This window comes from Phocoena phocoena, chromosome 18, assembly GCF_963924675.1.
Source record: "Phocoena phocoena chromosome 18, mPhoPho1.1, whole genome shotgun sequence".
NCBI classification, from domain to species: Eukaryota; Metazoa; Chordata; class Mammalia; order Artiodactyla; family Phocoenidae; genus Phocoena; species Phocoena phocoena.
In genome coordinates, this window is record NC_089236.1 from 24861750 (window position 1) to 24875521 (window position 13772).

The following is a 13772-nucleotide window of genomic DNA, read 5'->3' on the forward strand; positions in this document are numbered from 1 at the left end:
AATATGTAAGCATCTAGGTAGAGGGATGAACAGTATGCAGTGGATGCCCAGAGGAAGGGGATTCTAGGATAGATTTTGAAGGAAAGAATCCATGACCTGAGTCTTGAAGGACGCACGAATATTAACCAGACAAAGAAGGGTGAAAACAATGCCCAGCAGAGGGCACAGCACAGACAAAGGCCTGACACTGTGGTCTCAGGTGTGAGCTGAGGTCCGGCCAAGGGCAGGATACCACTCAGTGTGAGATGCAAAAGGCTTTGAGGCTGGGAGGCAGGTTGGTGCCAGGCAAGGAATTTTATTCTGAGCCCCTACTTTGCTGTATGTAAAGAATGGAAAGCATTTCCCCATTCGCTTTGTTTAATCTATAGTAACTGTGTTTCACCCAGTGGACATTTACTGAATATCTACTTTGCCTAAGAGTTCTTGCCTTCAACAGCTAACCTTCTAGTGAAGAAGACACGTTTAGTTGTAAGAGAAGACACAACATGGTAGATGCCACAGAATGGTTTTTAACAGAGCGCTATGGTTATGTAGACAGATGTGCGAGCAACTTCTAGGTTGGGCAGTTAGGGAAAGACTCACAGAGGAAATGTCGTTTGAGCTGGACCAAGAAGGATGAGTATGGTTTCGATTGGCAACTCTTCTAAGGATGCAGATGGGAAGATGGTCTTGACCAGAGCTTCTCAAACCTTCTCTGGAGAGGGGCCAGGTTTTTTTTCAACTGATCGCAGACGAATTTTTCTTTTTTTAACCTTTTTTTTTTAAGGTCAGTCCTTCAAACACATTGTTAATTGGGAAAATAATGCCTTCATGTTTGTGTTTCTCTAACATTCAAGTAGCAAATTTAGTGGCTCTTATTTCTATAGTAGCTCAGTAGATTGTTCCCAGTAACTCTTTACAAAGACTACCTTGTTCTTCAACTCTCTTTTCCTTTTCACAGACTAATACTTTTATAAAATAAAATAGAAATGAATTACTGAAAAAAATGATATAAAAAATAACATACGAAATACAAGCCAATATTATTTAATATTAGATTCCACAAACATAAAATTACTTTGTCAAATTGCCGTATAAGTTTCTAAATGATTACTGTCAACTTCTGTGACCTGTTTCATCACAGACCAGTAACAAGTGTTCACACACCAAAGGCAATCTGGGTAGCTCTAGTCAAGACAGAAGAAACCTATGAGCAGGGAACAAACACTACAAAGAATACAAGGCTGTTTAGAGAATGGCAAACAGTCCAGCGTGACTAGAGTTCAGAGTTTGGGGATGGGCTTGTGGGCAGGGAGTAATAGGAGAGAAAACTAGAGAGAAGGTGAATCCATGCTGACTGTCTTTTGTAATCAGTGAGGAGCATGGACGTGACTGAGAAAGGGAGTGGTGTGGTTTTATCTTCTTTAAGAGGTTTCATAATCGTGGAGTTAGTAAGTCTTAGAGGAGAGAGAGGTGGAAGAAGCCAGGAAATTATAACATTACTTCAGTTATTCAGTTAAGAAGTGATAGGAACCCAAACCAGGGTAATTGAAGTGAAAATGCAAAGGATGGGACAGTTGGGAGGTATGACCAGAAGACAGTGACTGATGGAACATGGAGTGAAGGGGATGGTGAGGTCTTCAAGCCCTAGGGGACAGAAATAAGGAACACAGGAAGAGGAGAGGCTTGTGGAGAAAGCAGATGTTTGGTTTGGCTGTTATTATGTTTTCTCACTACTGGGACACCTATGGAAAACTGTCAAACAAGCATGGTATTTGGAGATTTTAAGATATGACTCGAGTTCAAGAGCAAGGTTAGGACCAGATAGGCTTACATATCTGTATAGATATGTCTGTATTTTTATGGTCATCTGTATAGAGAAATGGCCCGAACCAAGAGGGAAGATGTGTTGATGACGGTGAGCGTATAGAGCAAAGAGGGGGAAAAGTGAGGATGGGCCTGTCAAGGAACATCTGCATTTCTGGGGAGAGGAGTAAAATGCTAGCTACTTTATCTTAGCACACGAATGGCTCGTCACTTAGCACGTGGCATCAGTGGCCATGAGAGGACAGCATCAGCCGAGCACAGCCTAGAAGTACAGTCCTGACTTCCAGGCTGCGTGAGCAAAGGCATCGAGCTCAATCTTTGCCGGGTGACCATTAAAAGGATTAAAATACTAAAAAGCTGTAAACAGGACAAAAAATAGCATTCTTAGCAAGTAAGCACAGGAGACCACAAATCACATTAACATCTCTTGCTTGGAGAGGCAGGGAGTAGAAGAGAGAACCCTAGAGCTGGTGAGAAGCAGATCACTTGACCTCCATGTTGTCACCGCCAAGCAGCAGCATTTGAAAGCAGCAGCTCTGAGGAGCAGTGGAGGGGTGGAGAGGTCTAGACTTTATGCAGTGGCATAAAGCGACAAGCTGGAAAGGCAGTAACTCTGGGAAAGGGGCCAGACCAGCCTCAACTTATACTTGGCTTGAAGACCAGATCAAACAAATGCCAAATGGCCCCATTGCAATGGCTTTTCCAAACAAAATAAGAAATGATGTAGAGATGAAGTTCTCATGCCGTGACTGTCCATAGTTCCAACTCCTTCCCTGCAGAGCTCTTGAGCTAGTAGTATAGCTTTGCTTCAACTACTAACAGCAGTCTAAAATCTCCAAGGAGAATTCTAATAATAACAAAGTGGAGAATCCATCCAATCTGTTGCTGAATAGCTTTGGACAGCCATCCTATCATCCAAGAATGAGGACACAAAAAAATAAGATGAGCTCTATGAAATAATTCTGCAGTGAGGCAGAATAATAGAAATTCCAGATGTAGAAGAAGATGCTGATAGGCTAGAACATTTTCTTCAGAAAACATCACATTTTTAGAAAACATCTGCTTTGTGTTCTCAAAATTCAAAGAAACCTGAAGTACGTGAAATAAGGAAAGACTAGAAGAAAACTACAGGTGCAATGCCAAAGCTGAAATCTACATTAAAAGTAGAAAGGACAGACTCAATCCAGTCTTAAGTACTAATGTGAAAGGAAAACTTGAATTGTTATTCCATACTGAAGAGGTAAAAGCTATGAGAAAGCTGGTCAACAAAAACAGAGCAGAGAGCTAACACATAGAGCCATGAGCCATACCAACATGTAGAACAGTTCTTGGCCCATGGTAAGTGCTCAGTAAATATATGTTGTACCAACGATATTCCCGAAGAAGCCACCAAAAAGCACGCATAAACAATAATTCAAGTAATAGTAAAAGAAAACTGTGCTGAGCCAAAGACAGGCTTAAGTCAATGGATCAAAAGACCTTTACTGAGTACCAGGCAAAGTTAATGAGAAAAGATAAGCACCTCGCCACAGCCTCATGGAATTTTAACATTTCAAAAACAAAGAAAATAAGAATGTAAAAAAAAAGAAAAAGAAAATATCCTAAAAGCATACAGGCAGACAAAAAATAAGCTATTGGGCTTCCCTGGTGACGCAGTGGTTGAGAGTCCGCCTGCCGATGCAGGGGACACGGGTTTGTGCCCTGGTCCGGGAAGATCCCACGTGCCGCAGAGCGGCTGGGCCCGTGAGCCATGGCCACTGAGCCTGCGCGGCCGGAGCCTGTGCTCCACAATGAGAGAGGCCACAGCAGTGAGAGGCCCGCGTACCGAAAAAATAAAAATAAAAAAACTAAGCTATTGTCCAAGAAAGAAAAATTCATCTTACATTAATTGTCCCTGAAACATTGAACACCAAAGATCGTGAAACAACGTCTGCAGGATCTGGGGGGAGAAAAGTTGTAACCCAAGAATTCTCTACTCAGCCGAAGTACAAAGGTGACAGAAAGACATTTTCAGATATTCAGAGACTTAAAATATATGTCACTTAAATATCCTTTTGAAAATAATTTTGAAGTAAATATGTATACACACGTGTGTACACACACATCTCTACATACATATGTGTAAATATTCCAGCCAGTTAAGAGAGAAATCAAATTCCTTAAGAATGGGAAACCTGTGGTATAAAAGGACCAGCAATGAGTATTGGAAGCAGTTAAACACAGAATCAGATCTAAATAATTGTGGTAAATATGTTTAAAAGAAAACTCAAATATCAAGAATAATGTTTTTAAAGATACACAATATAAAAATAGTACATTTAAAAATAATAAAAAGGGCCTAAATTGCCATATTGTCTCAAAAATTAAACAAAAATCAGTGGTTGATATCAAGAAACAGAAGGTTTGTATTGAGGTGGATGGACCTAGAGTCTGTCCTACAGAGTGAAGTAAGTCAGAAAGAGAAAAACAAATACCGTATGCTAACACATATATATGGAATCTAAGAGAAAAAAAAAAAAAGGTCATGAAGAACCTAGGGGCAAGATGGGAATAAAGACCCAGACCTGCTAGAGAATGGACTTGAGGATATGGGGAGGGGGAAGGGTAAGCTGTGACAAAGTGAGAGAGTGGCATGGACATATATACACTACCAAACGTAAAATAGATAGCTAGTGGGAAGCAGCCGCATAGCACAGGGAGATCAGCTCGGTGCTTTGTGATCACCTACAGGGGTGGGATATGGAGGGCGGGAGGGAGGGAGACGCAAGAGGGAAGAGATACGGGAACATATGTATATGTATAACTGATTCACTTTGTTATAAAGCAGAAACTAACACACCATTGTAAAGCAATTATACTCCAATAAAGATGTTAAAAAATAATAATAATAAATAAATAAATATTAAAAAACAAACAAAGAAACAGAAGGAAGCAAAAAGTGGGATAATGCATATTACATATGAGAGCGACAAATACTATTTCATTCCTGAAGATGATTAGAGAAATTGAAGTTAAGCCAGGCTTTTTACTAAATGCTATGTATTGCTGAAGTAATGCCAGCAACATAAAGACATTTTTAAAATAAATTTATTTTATTTTATTTATTTTTGGCTGCGTTGGGTCTTCGTTGCTGTGCGCGGGCTTTCCCTAGTTGTGGCGAGCAGGGGCTACTCTTCGTTTTGGTGCACGGCTTTCCTCATTGCGGTGGCTTCTCTTGTTGCAGAGCACGGGCTCTAGATCGCAGGCTCAGTAGTTGTGGCTCGCGGGCTTAGTTGCTCCACGTAAGCCAGGCTTTTTAAAAACTTAATTATGCTGATTTTTTTTATTGTATTTCTTACAAGTTATGACATGTTTTTATAAATATTCCTGATTATTTTGTGGAGAGGGGACTGCAGGGGGCAAGAGTAGAAGCAGGGGGACCATTGCAGTGGTCCATGTGGGAGGAAATGACAATTGACCTAGGGATGACTTGGACACAGTAACATATGGTCGGAAACCACCGGAAGTTGAGAGGCTTTGCCAGTGGTCCAGGTGCGAGATGTGAGGGAAAGAGCGGTCAAAGATGATCCCCAGGTATGTGGCCTGAACAGCTGAAAGAATGGGGTTGCCCTGTTGCCTTTCGTTGAGAGAACTTGGGGAGAGCGGGCGATGGGCTCTAAGGCTCAGTTTTGAACTGTTAAGTTTAAAATGCCTGTTATACATGCTCACTGATATGTGTAGTTCCCAGCTCCTTTGAAGTACAAAATATCTAATTCTTGAAGGAAAGATGTGAAATTGCTCACAAAAACTCCTTGTAAAATGACAGTAAGTTGTCACCCAAAGTAATAGTTTAGTTCCACATCACCATCCAAGAGTACAAACTCTTCTAACAAGAATCGTCTTTGTTAAGTACATGAATCACCTTTTTCTTTTTTTCTAGCAATGAGATGTCACTTCAAGAAACAGAGAATTCCCTAAGATAGGAAGGTCTGTATCTGCTCTTTTTTTTTTGGCATTTCACCATTTAGAGCAGCTGGCAACCTAACAGGTATTTAGTAGAATATTTTTTTACTATGTCAAAACATCAAGAATCAGGGACTTCCCTGGTGGTCCAGTGGTTAAGACTCCACGCTCCCAATATCGGGGGCCCGGGTTCGATCCCTGGTCAGGGAACTGAATTCCACATGCCACAACTAAGAGCCCGCATGCGACAACTAAAAGATCCTGCATGCCACATCGAAGATCTTGCATGAGGCAATGAGGATCCTGCGTGCCGCAACTAAGACCTGGCACAGCCCAATAAATAAACAAATATTTTTTAAATATATTGAGAATCACAAAGAAAATTTTTTATTGTTTCCACTGATTTATAATTTGTTATTTTACAAATACTGTACAAAAGTTTACCTTAGTTCTTTTTCGTTTGAATGGCGCAAATTAATAGCAAAAAATATTATGTTGTTTGAACATGGAGAAATGTCAAAATAATGGGAGCTAATGTTTAATGAAAGAATCACTGCTCCCAGGTATCCTCAATATCCATTTACATGTATTTGTTCACAATAAGTATTTAGTGATGGTCATCGATATGTTTTACTCTGTAGAATGGATGTGCTTTCTACAAAAATTGCTACTTAAACCTTTCTAATCTTTTCATGAAATAATTCTAAAGGAATAATAGAAGATTGGCTTGCTTGTAGAGTTGATAGATAAAAGAAGTCTTGCTTATCCATAACCCAAATAAGTGAAGACTTAAGACTTAGAATACTTTCAGGGCTGAAATCACAAGACAAAGTTCACAAACCGCAAGATAATTGGTTTTTGTCAAGTTTGTTCCTCCTAAATGTCCTCACTGCTATAGATGTGTGTCTGTGTGTGTGTGTGTGTGTACGTGTGCTCACGCTTTCTGGTAACCAAATTATTTCTCAGAAAGTGAATTAACCAGAATATGTTATCCTCTGAGCATTTCAGTTAATCTAAGTGTTCTTTACATGAAAGTAATAAAACTATTTCTTTTTTAAGAAAGTCTGTAACATAGACTTTTTACTAGTGAAACCTATCTTTATATATAATGAATTCTCATTAGTATGAATTTGTTACATAATACAAAACAGATGGACATATTTATAAGAATACTTTTCTTCACGCAGTAGGAATATACAATAAAGAACATGTCTGGCCCTTTGTTATAAATAAATGCATTTATTTAAATACAGTAGGAACTTACTATTTAAAGAAGTATTTCAATGAGTCCCATAAAATACACAGACCAAAATAATCAATATTTCTATTCCAACCCTCAGTCAATTTTTAAAGAACCCCTCTTCCAGCCCATGGCCTTTAAGAACACCCATCCTGACGGGCCTCTTCCTGTTTTGAGTTTCCAAGTGTTGGTGAGCTGGCTAGATGATAGATAATATATTATCTGTCCATATTTATCTGCAAGTTATGTACTTGAAAATGAATGAATAGTGCTACTATATAAAAATGTCTTTGTGCCCATAGTTCTGGATCAAAAGGTTGGTACATACTTTCACTTCTGAAAAACAAAAACTACTGATTCATTGATAAAAATGTCAATAACAAGCAGAATCAAAAGTAATTCATTTCAGGACTTCCCTGGTGGTCCAGTGGTTAAGACTCCACGCTCCTGGTGCAGGGGGCCTGGGTTCAATCCCTGGTTGGGGAAATAAGATCCGGCATGCTGCACGGCATGACCTAAAAAAAAAAAAAAAAAAAGTAATTCATTTAGCCACAAATAAAATTTTAAAAGAAAAGAATTTTAGCCACCAGAATGGCTAAAATTAAAAGAAAAAAAGAAGCTGTCAATGTCAAGCGTTGGTGGGGATGCAAGCAAAGGAAACCCTCATACACCGCTCCTGGGAATGTAAATTGGAAAAACTACTTTGGAAACCTGTTTTGCGGTATCTCCTAAAACTGAGCATATCTAGGATTTCCACCCAACAGAAATACACACATACCTGCTGCAAAAGACATGTTCAGGGATGCTCATGGCGGCATTACTCGTAATACCCCCAAACTGGAAACAACACAGTTGTAGATGAGATATAAATTGTGATACTTGATCGAAATCACACGATGGGACATTGTCACAGCAGAGACAGAATAAAGTGCTGCTGAATAAAGCACGACAGCGCTGGTGCCTGTCCTGGGAAAGATGTTGAACCAAAGTAGCCAGACACAGAAGAGTACATACTGTATGATTCCCCTTCATGAAGTTCAAAAACAGGCAAACCTAATCTGTGATGATAGAAGTCAGGTGGGGGCTTTCCTTTGGCAGGGGCCAGGTCAAGTCCAGAAGAAGAGGCCCAGAGAGGCTGGGGAGGTGCAGGTGTTACACTGAATCTGCGCTTAAGATTTATGCACTTTATTACGAGTAGGTTACACTTAAATTTTAAAAGCTGACCCGAAAAAGGGGGTAGCAGATTTATTGGAAAAAACATATCCCTTCTTTACTCTCACCCCAAATTTTATTGAGTCTTTTTCTTTTATTGGTATACAAAACGGAAACAAAGTCTTCAAGCTAGAGAGGACCTTAAAAGATGCTAATCATGTGTAGGAAAAGAAGCAAACCAGCACAAGAAAATTAAGACCTAAAGTCCCTAGGTTCTTACATAATGGTGAATCCAGAGACAGCAGACAAACATAACATTCTAAGGGAAAAATAAGTATTTTGTAATTCGATAATCCCCTTACCAAGGGCAATAATAGGTCCCCTAGAAAGGACCCCCCTTTTATTATCATTTTTACTAATTATTAGCATGTACACCAAAAGAAGAATTCTGCAGTGCTGTTGCACTGGTTGTTTGACATACATTCCCTGGGCCATGGCCCTATTGCTCTTAAGTCGGACCTTTTCCCCAAATTCACACCACCTGTAATTCCCTTCTTGTGCCCTTAGTCTGTGACAGCAGCCTCTATGCTCTAACTCTGATCTGGAATTGATATCAGTAACGCAGGATTTTGCAAACCTCTCATAAGGAGTTAACATTTGTTCACTTATAGTCTTGAAGAGCTGACTCATAGTAAATTAGCTTTGGTAGTTAGTTTAGCTGGCTGGTGAGATTTCTACCTCACAAGCCTGCTAAAGAAAATTGAAGACAAAGTTCTTCTGGTAAATGATAAATGTACTAGTATACTTCAGTCAAATACAGGAATATCTAACATAGCAAACCATTATTATTCCACATAGCTTCATTACAGTGAGATCTTTATAAATATATTTAGAGGATAGCCCACTAAGTAATTATATTTAGATAATAATACTCCTATCTGATTGTCATAAAGCATGCAGTTGTCTGGGTATACTTTGGCAATCTTAAATTTAAATCTCAGGAGTATAAACTAGCATAATGGAATGCTTTCCTGGGTGTGACATTCAGTAAATCTCATCACTTTTGTTATGGTGATATGGTCATTTGTTTGTTTATGTGGTTTTACTTAATTATGTCTGTATGCTTATTAGTATAGTTTTTAGATATTATTCAAAAATATATATCCAGGGACTTCCCTGGTGGTGCAGTGGTTAAGAATCCGCCTGCCAACGCAGGGGACATGGGTTCGAGCCCTGGTCCGGGAAGATCCCACATGCCGTAGAGCAGCTAAGCCCATGCGCCACAACTACGGACCCTGCGCTCTAGAGCCTGCGAGCTACAACTACTGAGGCCGCATGCCACAACTACTGAAGCCCTTGCACCTAGAGCCTGTGCTCTGCAACAAGAGAAGCCACCACAATGAGAAGCTCGCGCACCGCAACAAAGAGTAGCCCCTGCTCGCCGCAACTAGAGAAAGCCCACATGCAGCAACGAAGACCCAACGCAGCCAAAAATAAATAAAATAAAAACAAAAATTTATTTTAAAATATATATATGCCATAGCATAGGCATTCATGTGTTGATATAAATAATGAACCTTATTAACAGTTCTGATGTCCTGTTTCTAGTATAATTGTTCTTAATATTTCTTAGATCTGACTCTATCCCAACTTAGAGAGCAAGCAATTGCTGAGAGTCTTAGACAGTTATTTAGGAGATTTTTAGTATCCCTAGAACTCCAGATAATGAAATGAAAGATTTTCATCAAGTTGTAAATCAGGTTTTAGCCGTTTTGTGCTTTCTTTTGAGTGCTGATGTTGGGGCAGAAAGATGAAGTTTGGAAAACAAAGTATGTTTCCTATAATTTATTATCCACCCAAGTCTCAAAATGCTTTGTTATCAATAGCAAACTAGCTTAAAATAAACTACATCGAAGCTAATGTCAAAATAGACATGGAATGAACTAATTTCCTAAGCAGTGATTTTCTCCATAATTCGTTGCACTTAGCAGGCAATTCAGCTATTTCTATTATTGAAGAATAGATTTACTAGTGAAAACAACACATTCCTTCAAAGTCACTTTTTAGACTTTGATTAACACTTAGAAGCTTACAAATTAGGGACAATTCCCAGTTATTTGAGAAAATATTATTGTCTGACTTCTCTGGTGGCGCAGTGGTTAAGAATCCACCTGCCAGTGCAGGGGACATGGGTTTGAGCCCTGGTCCTGGAAGATCCCACATGCCGCCCTGATCAACTAAGCCCGTGCACCACAACTACTGAGCCTGCGCTCTAGAGCCCGCGAGTTACAACTACTGAGCCCGCGTGCCACAGCTACTGAAGGCTGTGCGCCTATAGCCTGTGCTCCACAGCAAGAGAAGCCACCGCAATGAGAAGCACGCACACCACAATGAAGAGTAGTCCCTGCTCGCCGCAACTAGAGAAAGCCCTCGCACAGCAATGAAGACCCGACACAGCCAAAAAATAAATTGAATAGAATAGATTTATAAAAAATAAATGCAGAGTATCAGGCCCCAGCCTGGATCTACTGAGTCAGAAATTGCTTTTTAACAAGATGCGTAAGTTATTTATATGCCCATTAGTGTTGGAGAAGCCCTGTTCTCCGTAACCTGCAAGCTGGTCCCAAAAGTATATCTCATAAAATTATAAAAGGATATTTTTAAATCCTTTTGAGGAAAAAAAAAGGAGCATTTATTTTTTTAATTATAAAAGTCACAAACTCATTGTATGAAGACTGGAAAATACAGGAATTTAAAGAAAATAATATCACCCGTAATTCCACAACACAAAAATAACAATGACTATTAATATTTTTGTTTTTTCCTATATACTTTCTTTGCATATATATATATATATAAAATATACATGCATATACATTGAGAGAATACTATATATGCATGCTTTTACATCATACTTTTATCACTTAACTTTTTTTTTTTTTTGAGGTACGCAGGCCTCTCACTGTTGTGGCCTCTCACTGTTGTGGCCTCTCCCATTGCAGCGCGCAGGCTCCAGACATGCAGGCCCAGCGGCCATGGCTCAGGGGCCCAGCCATTCTGCGGCATGTGGGATCTTCCTGGACCGGGGCACGAACCCGTGTCCCCTGCATCAGGAGGCGGACTCTCAACCACTGCGCCACCAGGGAAGCCCTATCACTTAACATTTTATAGTAAGCAATCAACTTTTGTTCAATAATTTTTATTGAACACCAGCTAGGTATCAGGCACTGTTCTAGAAGCTGAAGTTATATAAGGGCTCTTATCCCCATCAACCTTACTTTCTAGCAGAGCAAGCAGATAAGACAAAGAGATAAACAATACATTTGTAAATAGTGATAAGTACGAAGGAAGTAAAACAGAGTAATAAGCTACACAGAGACACAATGCTTTTTTTCTTTTTTAATAACCCATGCTCATGATCTGGCCCTCTTCAGTTCCTTTAAGATTGACAGTATAATTTCTAGTCTTACAAAAAACTGTGATATTCTCTACGCTTACTATTTGGATAAACTGAGAGTTACATGTTTTACTTAATTGAATTACATAACACTGGAAATTTAACAGCTTCCCTTGAACATTTATTTATTTATTTATTTATTTATTTATTTATTTATTTATGGCTGTGTTGGGTCTTCTTTGCTGTGCGCGGGCTTTCTCTAGTTGTGGCGAGCGGGGGCTGCTCTTCATTGTGATGCACGGGCTTCTCACTGCGGTGGCTTCTCTTGTTGCTGGGCACAGGCTCTAGGCACGTGGGCATCAGTAGTTGTGGCACGTAGGCTCAGTAGTTGTGACTCGCGGGCTCTAGAACGCAGGCTCAGTAGTTGTGGCGCATGGGCTTAGCTGCTCCACGGCATGTGGGATCTTCCTGGACCAGGGCTTGAATCTGTGTCCCCTGCATTGGCAGGTAGATTCTTAACCACTGTGCCACCAGGGAAGCCCCTCCCTTGAACTTTTAGATGGGTGTGCAGTGTGTGAGAGATAGTTCTTCTTGGTCCATGAATCAGTCACTCCAACTTCTGCTAGCTCTAAGCATGCTGTGATCTATTTTACAAAGCCTAGGGGTTTCTCCTCTCTTTAATTGCAAGGTCTGTCCTGTGAAATGTAGCCCTCTGTGCATATGTTCTCCTAAGAAATTTAAACCCAGATTCCTCCTCTCAGGGAGTCTTACCTTCGTAGGTCTTGTTGGAAGTGTTGTCATTTCTGCAGCAAAGAATCTTGCTTCACTTATAGTATATTTGCATCCCACGACTCTATCTATTTGCTCATTATTCTTATGCTCTACTGTAGTGTAATGTTTTTTTAATCCATTTAAATAATAATTGGGAATTTTAGTTCAAATTAAAAGTCAGTTGCCTATGCTGCCAATGGAAATAATTCAGTGGGATGATACCTGCTATGCTCAGCCAAGATCATATGTTTGTTCTCCAGATATGACAACCAGGTCACAATTAACCCCTCTGCCTTTTACCTTGGCAAGTTTCTTTTGCCATCAACTATAAGATATATTCTGTTTTCAGACACACCAAAATCTGGGGAGGGGAGTAGACTTATTAGTTAGAATTTATTGAGCTATGCTCCAGTGAGTCCCATTGTCCTATAAGATCATGGGGCTCTTACCAAGATTACACATCAGGAAAGAACATATTTCCAGGGGGCACATACCTGGTAGTTCCTGAAATTTAACTACTCACCAAATTTAATATCTTAGGAGTTTCTCTCTCTTTATTTCATGTACACGTGAATATATATCTGTATTCAAATGTGGTATTTTGCACCTGGTTGCAGCAAGGGTATGAGGAACAGGAAAGCAATACATAGAGTACTACCCAGAGTCATACCATGTGGAGCTTCTTTGTGTAGTGGTTGATCTGCCCCTAAAATAGAGACTGGCTGCCTAAAGCTTGACTTTTTCAATGACAGTGCTGTCATACAGCCACCTCCAATGAAACCGTGATGAAAGTGTGCTTAAAGTAATGTGGACTTAATTGTCCATAATGTGTCTCATCATCATCATCATCACCATACCAGCTCACACAGATTGCCCAGGCTCTTTCTCAGCTATTCCATGTAGTATCTCATTTAATCTTTACAATAACTCACTAAAGTAGAAACTAGTGTTGTCTTCACTTTTAAGATGAGGATGCTGCAATGCAGACAGGTTCAATAACTTGCTTGAGGTCAGATACCTGATCATGGTGAAGGAAGGACTGGAGTCAGCCTGTCTGACTCCAGAGCACATGATCTTAACTACAGCTCTAGTTTGTAAACATAAAGGTATTTTAGCTTTTCTTCCCACTTCTTACTGTAAATATAAGCTGTGATAAACCTGGATTGGGATATTGTAACTCTTTATCATTTATGGCACAGTTTTAAGCATTATGTGCGAATATCTTTAGAAAAGTAATTCAGGAGGTTTCTGAATATAGATGATCAGAACGAAGGTGGGGTACAGAATGTTCACGTACTATTGTTCTCAGCTGTTCCCGTTTGCACCGTAAGTCACAGAGAACCGGCATAACAACTTCTCCAAAAGGAAGAGTCCGAAGATCACGTTTTCTCTGTGCTTGCAGACAGTGTTAACAAGTTCAAGCTGATTATTGTGTTACCTAATAAATTCTCTAAGAGTACCGTG

The 13772-nt window shown here is 39.8% G+C and overlaps 1 protein-coding gene across 1 annotated transcript in view; it reads left to right on the forward strand.

Moving 5' to 3' along the window:
* Positions 1-13772, forward strand: part of VWA8 (von Willebrand factor A domain containing 8) — a 348433-nt gene that overhangs the window by 314351 nt on the left and 20310 nt on the right. The gene's annotated exons all lie outside the window — the stretch shown is intronic.